Below are 12,538 nucleotides of genomic sequence, written 5' to 3' on the forward strand. Positions count from 1 at the left end.
TTTGGATCACACACAAAGCTTTAGTATCTCTGAGCATCTCTTTGTCTGCTTTGGTGCACAGCGGAAATGAAGCACTGTCTCCAAGCAGAGGATCGCCCACTGGCTCATTGATGCCATAAGTATGGCATATCTCGCCCAGGACATGCCGCCCCCGGTAGGGCTACGAGCCCATTCTACCAGGGGTGTAGCGGCTTCCTGGGCCCTGGCCAGAGGTGCCTCTCTAACAGACATTTGCAGAGCAGCAGGCTGGGCAACACCCAACACCTTTGCAAGGTTCTACATCCTCCGGGTTGAACTGGTTTCGTCCCAGGTAGTGGCACACAACACAAGCGGATAAGCCCGGGATAGCCGGCCAGGTGTATCACTTGCTCATAGCGCCTTCCACCTCCTTTTGAGCTGAAGACGTGCGCCATTAATTCCCAGTAGTGTTCACAAGTTTGTTCCCTGGTTGACTTCCTCCGAGCCCTGTGGCAGTCGAGTTTTCAGAGAGATTCGCTGCCAGCCCAGTACACATGCTAACTAAGAGCCCGGTTCTGGGGTAGGTGCTCCGCATGTGGTGGTTCCCTGTAAGGCTAACCCCATGCGATATATCTTCTGCTAATTCGTTTCCCTGTTGGCAAACTGCGTCTTCCTTGGGCAGAGCCCCTCTGCCCCAGTCTCCATGTTTGTAGTAACTCCTCCCCCATTGGGCAGGATCTACCTTGAAGATTCTCCACATGGTTGGAAAGACCATGTGACGTATCCTTCCACTTAAATATCCCCCCCTCTCTTTGGGCGAGGTGTAGTCTCCGCTGTGTCTTCCCCTTGGGAGGGACACCCCCTAACTAGACCTGGCGGCCCAGTCAGATAATCCCCCTTCTTTTTTAGGGAGTGGAAAAAAGAGAAGGGGAAAAGAGGCCACGACTGGGTTAAGCCTGTCTCTATCTCTTGGGTAGTCGACTTGTCCCCAAAAAGGGCCGTTCGACACTCATAACTATGTTGGGGAGGTTACGTGTCGACCTGGTGTGCTGGCTATGAGGCACACAGTAGTCTGCCCACCACACACCGCCAGTTCACGTAACACAGTTCAGCCAATTGTGGCGTTTTGTATAGGGACCCCTAGTGTCACTACATCGACCCCACGTCGAGTGAGTGACAGATAGGGAACGTCATGGTTACTTGTGTAACCTCCATTCCCTGATGGAGGGAACGAGACGTTGTGTCCCTCCTGCCACAATGCTGAACTACCCGCTGAAATGGCCGGACCTTATATCGGCTCTTCAGCATAAAACCTGAATGAGTGGTTGCATACCAGCTCCTTTTATACCCGTATGTCCCGGGGGAGTGGCATGCAAATTCCACTCGCCAATTTTAATTGGCCTTTTATCAAAGACCAGAGGTGTCTCGGGCTCCCAAGAGTGACCCCTAGTGTCACTACATCGACACAATGTCTCGTTCCCTCCATCAGGGAATGGAGGTTACATGAGTAACTATGATGTTTTTTTTTCATTTACACCTGAAATTTGTTGGATTCTGCATGATTTCTATGTCACTAATCAAATGTAAACAAATGTTTGACATTAACCATGTTAATTCCTTTGAAAGGTCATATTTCCTGATGGGATACAAGATGGGAACTTTTTGGAACATAGTCAAATCAAGCTGGGATTAATACAGATTTGAGTCCATGCCAGCTCTCGAGTGCATGTCTCCATTAAAGAAAAAGGGGATCACAAAATGTTTCAATTTAACTTCTCTCTAAAATTATAATGCTGATATTGTAAGAAATATAAAATAAGATAGACACATTTTCACTTAACACTTATACACTGTAAGTAGACTATAGTCATATATAAATCATCCACCATTGCATGCTTTTTATACCAGAAAATATAATTATGCCCCATTTCATACACTTTTTATTCCTATGTTTGTCTATTGCTAAGATAATGTGCCATTATGGGAGGCACAACACTGTGCATCTTCACAGTCTTATATTAATCCAATGATCCTGTTATAAGAGTTAAAATCCACATCATGCAAGCTTTTTTTTTTTTTTTTTTCTGCAGCATGGACTGTATATGCAAAAGTATAACATACAGAGTATTTCAGAAACTATTAATGAGTTCATCATTTTTGCTTTTGGTAAGAAATATCTGTCTTGACCCACATTTTAACCCTCTGTTTACTTGCAGGATTAAGGATTATAAGACATTTACTCATGATATAAGGTTAAAGGTTAAGCATAAACATCTCCAAACTGACAAGCTTACCCTCAAGCAAATCATTAATGCATAACATGTAACAACGTGCAGAACATTTATTACCTCACAGAAATGCACAGACCTACAGGAATTACATTTCTAAATTCCCCCATTAGGGGCTTATTTTAGATATGTGCTTGGATGAGTGCTGTGAAGAGGTTTAAATGTCCTTAGCTGTCAAAGAGAAGGAAGTCTTAACATTTTAATTGTCATTCCCACTCTCTACAGAGTCTCAAAATATAATGTAATAATTTGATTTGTACTGCCTACACAGGAAACCTTCTACATAAAGAGCAATCTTACTGAAATGTAATCTTATAAGGCCTGCAAAGAAATGCGCAAACAGAATTACCTAAAAACAACATAGATTTTTACAGATTTTTACTTTGCTGAACACCACACCACAATCCGAGTAATTTAGTAATCCTTTACATTCATGTACGTGCTTTTATAAAATTATAAGCTTCACGTTTCTGCCTTTAAACCCTTCAAAAACGTATTCACTGCCATTATAAGTGCCTCACTGTAACCTCTATTTTTGCTTTTTCTTTATAAATAATAAATAAATAAAAAGGAGGGGCATGACAAAATAACTTTTTGTGGTAACAAAATTCCACAAATGCTGTTGATTGAACTTCTACAATAAAAGATGACTGAATGAACGGAAATTGCATGAGTGAAAAAATTCAGTGAGATTAAATGAACCAACAGATGAATGACATAACTGGCCAATCTGAATGAAAAGAGGTTAAATTGTAAATCAAAACCTTTGTGCTAAAAAGACAAATTTATCATAAGCCAGTAACAATAAATAAGACAATAAATTCCTCCATTTGTTCATGTCTAACCTAGTCTGCACAAGCTTGAAAGGGATTTCAACAACTTTTGCATTTCAACTTTAATCACATCCTGTGGTATTTAAAGTGAATTTGTTGCACAAAATTTATTCTATACACATTTGCTGTCAGTTGCAAACAGATCTAACTGAGAGATTAATTTGCTGTATCTGAGGTAGCAAACAAAAGACATTAGCTGTGTCCGAAACTGAAGGATACATGCTGCTTAAAAACACACCAGATCAAGGGATCTCAATAGAGAGGATCTTAAGCAAACATTGAATTCAAACATACCTTGATGCCTTCCTATCTCTGTATACTGCCTGTAAAGGCAGCATTTTTCAGAATTTTTCAGTTTTGAACAGCCATTGAGAAAAGCTTCATTAGTTTGTCCTGAGCTTTACTGCCACCTAATGGTCTGTCGTAATGTTGTCAGTTTCAGAATCAGAATCAGACAGAATCAGAATGAGCTTTATTGCCAAGTATGCTTACACAAACAAGGAATTTGTCTTGGTGACAGGAGCTTCCAGTGTACAATAATACTAAAACAATACAAAAACAGCAGCAAGACATAGACAATAATAAAAAATAAAAAATAAAAACTAATTATACACATATGTACAGACACACACACACACACACACACAAATACATACATACACATATACACATGGGTAGTGCAAATCAAATCTAATACAATCTGTTATGTACAGTTTAAATACAAATATTATATGTACAGTGCAAATGTTTTTTTTTTTTTTTTTTTTTTTTTTTCTTCAGAGGAATGAAATGGCAGAAGAGGTTGGATGTGTTGGATAAATATAAGAAAGACTAAACTGTGTATTGCACATAGTTATTGCTCATATTTCTCGCTAATTTAAAAGTGTAAATGCAGCAAATAAACATAGATCAGCATTATAAACCTCCAAAACAAAATTGTAATCCAGCATTCTGTATTTTTCCCCCAGAATAGCATGCTAGCGGGTCCTTCATAATGTGTGGCAGCTGGGATGCAGGAAGACAAGAAGAAACAGTAAAACGTGAATCCGTGCAGTTGTTAGCTTAGCTTAAGTAGCAATTTCTACCTGATCTGACCCTTAAAAATTACTTTTGTTGGTGCAAATAAAACAGTCCGTTGATTCAATCATCTTAAATAATATTTTCACATTTTGAGGCTACACAACACAACACAACACATTTTTTTTTTTTTTTTTACTGAATCAATAGTTTATGTTGATGACAAAAGCAATAAATTAGATGAGTAATGAAACAATGTGGTGTGTTCAAAACTGACACCAGCAGGTGTTGCATTGTTTCATAGTCAAAAATGTATTTTAAAATACCAGACTATTATTTTTTTGTACCATAAAACTACTATTTTGACAATGGCCTACATCTGTTGCAGTATATGCTCAATTTTCCCTTTTAGCCTGTTGTATTTCAGCATTTGAGTAATTTGGCAGAAAGCAAATATACAAAAGCCTCTCTGCAGAGTCTGTATTGCTCTTTTATTTTAGGGCTCCAAGGTGTTCCATTTCCTCCTGAAATGAATTAATCTGGCCCTGGCTTGCCCTCCAGCCAGTTCCTGGTTCCTTGGTCTGGTTCCTCAAGTCACTGAAGCATTTTGTCTCCCATGGTATAGCTGACATCTCACCATGTTTACATGCCTGGCAATCTGCCACCAGGGACACCACACATAGTCACAGGACACAGTGTAATTGTGCCAAGGTTCTAAGGTGCGATTTTTTTTTGTTTTTTTGTTTGTTTTTTTTTTTTGCCCTTTTTCTTCCAATTTGGAATGGCCAATTCCCAATGTGCTTTTAAGTCCTCGTGGTCACATAGTGATTCACCTCAGTCCAGGTGGCAGAGGACAAATCCCAGTTGCCTCCGTGTCTGAGACCGTCAACCCACACATCTTATCATGTGGCTTGTTGAGCTGCCATGGAGACATAGTGCGTGTGGAGGCTTCACGCCATCCACTGCATCAACCACACTCAACTCACCACACGCCCCACTGAGAACGAACCACATTATAGCGACCACGAGGAGTTCACCCCATGTGACTCTACCCTCCCTAGCAACCGGGCCAGTTTGGTTGCTAGGGAGGACATTATGCTGCAAATTATGTTGCTTCATCAATATTCAAATAAAGGATGTTATAATATTATATATTGTGATATTATTATTGAATTGCAAATGCAGTTATCAATTTTAATACTGCATATTTTCTGTCACATAGAAATGTACATTTGACTGTGAAGCATTCAGTTGTGAGGGAGATTTGAATTTACTGATATTAACAACAATCAAATCTGTAAACAGTAATCTATGAAAGGCTATGACATTAGGACTTCTTAACTGATATTTCTCTTTCATCAGGATCTTAATTATTAAATTAACTTTTTCAATTGAAGTTCATTAGAACTGAACATATTTACAGAGGAGGAAAAACTCATAGCTTCATCTTTAATTCACGGGGTCCAGGCTTTAAAGCTCTTGTTACATTCTCCTTTGTACTTGCCCTTATGAACATTAACCACAGTTCATGCATAGTATCCAGATTTTAACTGTGGTATTAATAAGAACATGGTGATCACAGGTGAAACCATGCTCCTTATTACCAGATGTAATTATGGTTTCTAAAAAATAAACTATAATATCGAAAATAATGAAAAACAATATCCATGTTGAGACTATAAAAAAACAACTGCCATGAAAGTGACTTATATTCCCCTAATATAGAATATTTAATATAATTATAGTGACATATACAGTATCTCAAATATATACAATATTTCGGCCAAAACATCATAGTTTCTACAGTTAGTGTTACTAACTGCAATGTAATAAGAATGGTGATGTGCGGATTGAAAAAAGAATGTAATTACCACTGTGAATGACACATTGTTTTCCTGTTAACCTCGTCACTGCTGTTTAGAATGCTGGGGCTGTTTAATCTGGTTAATCTAAAGTCTAAAAGCAGTGCTGGTGTTGATGGTAATTTCTGCTCTGAACGCTGTTCTCAATATATTCTCAAATGTTTTAACAAAATATGCAGATCTTTTTGCAGATTTACAAACTGTTCTATCACATTAACTCCTAACACTTTTGTACCCTCATTAATACACAGCCCTAAACTCTTGTTTTCATCTCTACTCATAATGTGAGGTTTAACCATCTTTGTTAGTGTGTTTTTGGAAGTAACTCTTGAACCCCTCCCATTTTCCCTCTTCCCGCCTACGATACCTGCCCACATATTTACATTTTCCCCCACACATTTCCAGAGTCATTTTTCAGTCTGAGGTGTGAAAAATTTGGGCTCAACTAGCTGGTTTTGTAACCCTTTAAAGGGATAGTTCACCCAAAAATCTAAATTCTCTCATCATTTTCTCACCCTCATGCCATCCAAGATGTGTACGACTTTCTTTCTACTGCTGAACACAAAGACTTTTAGAAGAATATACTTTTTGGGTAAACTATTCTTTTAAGTAAACCCAAAGACCTTGATTGGTTGGATCAGGTGTGTTAATTAAGAGTCGCAAACAGAGTGACTCATAGCCGCATTGTTTTCGTATAATTTTTATTCATATAATTTTAATTTTATCATAAAAAATTTCAGGGAGCGAACAAGCTTCTGGGATTGTTTTCACTGATATGGAGTTAGAACAATTACTAAAATATTTGAATCTGAAATTTTATCATTTGGATTCTAGGCATGACATTTCACGTTTTTTGCAGCAAAATGTTGTATTTTTGAACAGCAAATTTTATATTTTTTTAGAGGAGAAATTAGCTGTGATTCAGATTATAGAATTACAGGTTAAAATTTTCAGATTAACAAGAAATTCAGAAATCTAAACACAAATATCTCTCATTAAAATCTCAGAAATATACTGTACGTGCACAATTGCTTCCACTTTCTATCCAGTTACAGCGTTCAACGCACCATGCAGAGGTTTATTCTTGGGAAGACAGATTATTTATTCTTTTTAGGGCTGTCAGTTGATTAAAACAATAAATCATGTTTTTGGTGTTCCTGATCTCAAATTTATTTTCGCTGAAAATGGCCTCGAAATATATTTATTTCCTTTCCAAATATTGCTACCTTTAGCTCCTGTATAATAAATCAAATAACCTGTAGAAGTCTACTGCTGGCCTTCTCATTAACGCTTGTTTAATTTATTGATCACATTTCATTCTTGAGCTTCAATGATAAATTCCACCATACAACGTTTGCAAAGGGCATTACTTTGGTTAAATGTCTCAGATGGATTGATAAATAAATAAATTAGCCTTTCTCTTACTCTGATCAGACATAAAATAAATAAATAAATCACTCAAAAAAGAATGAAGCAGTTCTAGGGCTCTGTTTTCGTGAGTGCGCAAAGTGCAACGCGCTATACGACCATGCACAATGTCTTATCCAATTTTCATGAAAGCGCTAATCCTTGGCGCAATTTCTGTGGCAGCGCAAAGTGCAATTGACCATGGGTGGGAGTGTTTATGCTACTGCGGGTGTAGGCGAGCAAACTGTGGGTGTATTGTAGGTAAATGAAGTGGCGCAAATACAATTAGCTATTTTCCTAAGAATTTGGTAATTGTGATAAGCCGTTTCAATACCACCTCTTAAGTCAGCGCAAAGTCCAAATTCAGTTCCTGCATCTGCAGTTTGGAGATTTTACCAGCATGTAGTAATAAAGTGAATGTCCAAATTCTGAAAGTACAGAACATCAAATAATGTCCTTGACAATCGCTGTTGAAGCCATTTGTTGAATCAAAAATATTATGCGATTTGTGTAACATGGTTTATTTTTTCAATTATTATTATACTTTTTATTGTTATGTTTAAGTCACTGCAAAAGGGGCCATTAAAAGTAAAATATTTGGATTTAGTATGATTTTTTTATTTTTCATTTTTTTGACCACTTCGTTATTTTGATTATATTTTAGTTTAGTTTGAAGTGTACTTTGAATTTAGAAATACTTTTGATTAAATTTTTTTCATGTTTCAGTAAATGAATTGAATCCATGTCAACTGGTAGAAGTGAAGTGTGTGCCGATACAATCATTATTATACTATCCATCTGTAATGATGAGTCAACGGAGTTGAGATCCACGTGCAGCTTTAATAATAATAAATGTAGTAATACAGACAGGCATGGGTTCAATCACCAGCAACAGTAATATCCAAGGTCATCCAGAGAGGTGGTCAATAAACAGGAAAGAGGTCAGGGCAGGCAACAGACAATCACAGGTTATATCCAGGAAATCAGGCAGTAATAGTAGGCAGGCAGCAACGGGTCAAAACAGGGTAAACAGTCCAGGATCAAACACAGGAAATGCAATAAACTTAGGGAACACTCAGAAATGTCAGCCAGGGCAAAACAAGACTTGGCCATGACAGAGAGTGAGTGTGGGACTTAAATAGCTGAATAGATTGGAAACAGGTGAACAGGTAATCATTGCCAGGTACGGGGATTATGGGAAATGGAGTCCAGAGAGTTAAAGTCAATCCCCAGGTGATGGAGCCCTCTGGTGGTGAGTGGGAGGAACAAAGGCGGGATTCATGACAGAGCCCCCCCCCCAGAGAGCGGCTCCTGAAGCGAGGAGGCAGTCGAAGCCGGGGTCCAAAGAAATCAGGGCAGATCAGGTAGATGACCAGGAAACCAAGAAAACCAGAGCAGATCAGGCAGACGGCCAGGAGACCAAGGGAGCCAGAGCAGACCAGGCGGATGGCCATGAGACCAGGGATACCAGAGCAGGTCAGGCAGATGGCCAGGAGATCCAGAAGACCAGAACAGATTAGGTGGACTGCCAGGAGACCCAGAAGACCAGAGCGGACAGCCATGAGACCAAGGGGACCAGAGCAGATCAGGCGGTTTCCTGCATCAGGAAATGCAATAAACTCAGGGAATGCTCAGAAATGTCAGCCAGGGCAAAACAAGACTTGGCCATGACAGAGTGTGAGTGTGAGACATAAGCTAAATAGATTGGAAACAGGTGAACAGGTAATCATTGCCAGGTACGGGCATTATGGGAAATGGAGTCCAGAGAGTTAAAGTCAATCCCCAGGTGATGGAGCCCTCTGGTGGTGAGTGGGAGGAACAACAAAGGTGGGATTCATGACACCATGATTTGTGTCAGTAGATGAAAATGATTAATAATACTTAAATTCTCTGTAATTTAACAGAGCCTACATCCATATCCTGAAACACATTTTCCATGCGTATAAAAGGAACGTGTCCCATTTAACAAGGACGCACAAAATCCACAAAATTCATTGCATACAATCCATTTACACTCCCAACTTCTTTTGAATGCACTGTCTTTGTTTATATTGCTGGTGCTTGACAGGGAATGAACTGTATAATAGGACAAAGAAGGTGCAAGAGAAGAACCTCCATTGACCCGATTAGAGCCTTGCACGCATATTTCGCCAAACCCACTTGTGCCTACACTTAGCGCACACTTGCATGAAAAAACAATATTTCATGGCCATGCCCATTGACTTTGCACTTATGAGTTAAGGCATTGCGCTGCACTTAGCGTTTGCACGCTTAAAATAGGGCCCTTAATGTCAAATTGAATAAATACATTAACTTTGCTTAAATATTTTTAACAGCACAACACATATTTAATCAATTTCAAACATTAGAATTCATTATCTTTGCCAACTCTTATACTTATGCATTTATACTACTAGTCAAACGTTCTGAAACTCTTGACTGAAATGTTTCTCATGATCTTAAAAACCATTTGATCTGAAGGCATATGCTTAAATATTTAAAATTAGTTTTGTAGACAAAAGTATAATTGTGCCAACAAATTAATTACAAAACTAAAATATTATTAAAAAAAGTTTTGAAATGGATGACTTGGTCCAAATAATAAAGAAAAGCAGCCAATAAGTGCCCAGCATAGATTGTAACTCCTTCAATACTGTTTAAAAAGCATTCTAGGGTGATACTTCAAGAAGTCTGAGAAAATGCCAAGAGTACATTTCTGTAAATTCTAGGCAAAGGGTGACTGCTTTGAAGATGCTAAAATATAACATATTTTTAATTTATTTTGGATTATTTTTTCACAACATAATTGGCATAATTCTGTTATTTCATAGTTTTAGTGACGTTAATACTATTCTAAAATTGAATAATAATAATAATAAATATAGCTGCAAGCAATTAAGGGGCCAAGCACATCAACCATTATTAGGCATAACGATGGCAAAAAATAGGTAATTAAAGCAATCTGGTCATGATTTTAGGCAAAATGGTTGAAAAACCATGAATACTATCAATTGCATTGGGACATAAAAGCTTATTACAGGTGGTGCTGTCACCAAATTGATATGGTGTGGTCAAGGTGCTGTCATGATGACACATATAAGTTTCACGTCAATAGGCCAAAGCGTTGCCGAGATAGAGCCTGAAAACCATTCTGGCACTGTGCCATCAAATTCATTGTTGTGTTAAACGAAAACAGTTTGGTCTATCAACACGGAATCCATAATTTTTTGTCGGCATGGTCTGAAGGTGGTCTGATTCGATTCGAATCAGAAGAGTTAAAAAAAGTAGGTTTTTAAAGGATTTCAAAATGGCGGACAGGAAGTTCGATCGATCATTGCATAATTGGTATCCACGTTCTTGGCATGACCCACGGAATCTACCAAGACTGGTCTCATAACAATAGCTCAAAATAATAATCAAAAGGTATTAGCATTTTATGAAAATTTGGTATAAATTTTGACCAGAAAGTGCCGCTGTCCCAAAACTTTTTGAGTACCTACAGGGCATTGTGCCAAAGACACATTAAGAGTTTACGTAACGACATATCAATGCATTTAAAAAACAAAGCATTTGGGGGGCCTGGGTAGCTCAGTGGTAAAGACACTGGCTACCACCCCTGGAGTTCACTAGTTTGCTAGTTCAAATCCCAGGGTGTGCTGAGTGACTCCAGCCAGGTCTCCTAAGCAACCAAATTTGCCCAGTTGCTATGGAGGGTAGAGTCACATGGGGTCACTATAATGTGGTTCATTATCAGTAGGGCACATGGTGAGTTGAGCGTGGTTGCCACTGTGGATGGCGTGAAGCCTCCACATGCACTATGTCTCTGTGGCAATGTGCTCAATCATGTGGCTCAACAAGCCACATGATAAGATGTGTGGGTTGACAGTCTCAGACACAGAGGCAGCTGGGATTTGTCCTCCACCACCCAGACTGAGGCGAATCACTACGCGACCATGAGGACTTAAAAAGCACATTGGGAATTGGGCATTCCAAATTGTGGGAAAAAAAAAAATGCATTTTACAACACAATTCAAAATGGGCAATGCCCAAGATGGCCAACCTAGGAAAATTTGGTATCATTTGAATTGGCATCATGCACAGAAACCGTTCAGAAGTTATAAGCAAAAATATGCATTTTTTAATATCTTGTGACCACTTGGTGGCACTCTGCCGAAACTGTGCAGGTACCCTCAGGTCATGGTTGTCATAACACACACCAAGTTTGGTGTGAATATACTAAAGCGTTGCAGAGATATAGCATCACGTCCAATTTGGCGTGCTGTACATCTAATTTTTTCGAGAGTTATTCGAGAACCATTTGACTAATAAAGTTGTATTCCATAAATTTATGTCAGCCTGGTCTGAAGATGATCTGATTCAATTTTCGTGCAAATCAGACGATCTGTCTAGGAGGAGTTCAAAAAAGTATGTTTTTCAAAACATTCAAAATGGCGGAAAAATTGTCAAGAGAGAAAATGACAACATATAGTGCAATCGATTCGTCTCAAGCAAAGAATTTTGATTCTAGCACTTATGGTTCAAAGGTTATTAGCATAAATATGTGTGAAACTTTGGGAAGTTGGTGGCGCTAGAGGCTTTGAGTTAGAGACTATTCCAGTTAATGTTCAGACTGTCCTCTATCTCTGTGCCAAATTTCACAACTTTCCCGCATATGGTTCTATGGGCTGCCATAGACTCAATGGTGAAAGAAGAAGAATAATAAATAAAGCTGCAAGCAGCAATTATTGGGCCAAACACTTTTGAAAATTGCATTTTTGTGAAGATTTTAGGCAAATTGCTCTAAAAGCAATGAATAGAATCAATTGTTACGTAATATACATTGGTCTTGGTATCAGCGAATGAGTCTATCAATGACAATAGACTAAAATTATCAAAAGTTATTAGCGTTTTTAGAAACATCATTATGATTTGATTACATAATAAGTCTTGATGCAGCATGATACATCTTATCGTATTTCAATTATTTTATCAAAATACACACAGATAGATGTGAACTCTTTTTCATTTCATAATAAAATTGACAAAACATTTAAATACAATAAATGTAAATTAAATTCCTTACAAAATGTTGCAAATGTTTTCTACTTTAGATGTCATATGAACAAGTTAACTGGCATTTTCCCATATATGCTTTTATAGCATTTTTTTTTTT

The sequence above is a fragment of the Myxocyprinus asiaticus genome, chromosome 35 (genome assembly GCF_019703515.2).
Source record: "Myxocyprinus asiaticus isolate MX2 ecotype Aquarium Trade chromosome 35, UBuf_Myxa_2, whole genome shotgun sequence".
NCBI classification, from domain to species: Eukaryota; Metazoa; Chordata; class Actinopteri; order Cypriniformes; family Catostomidae; genus Myxocyprinus; species Myxocyprinus asiaticus.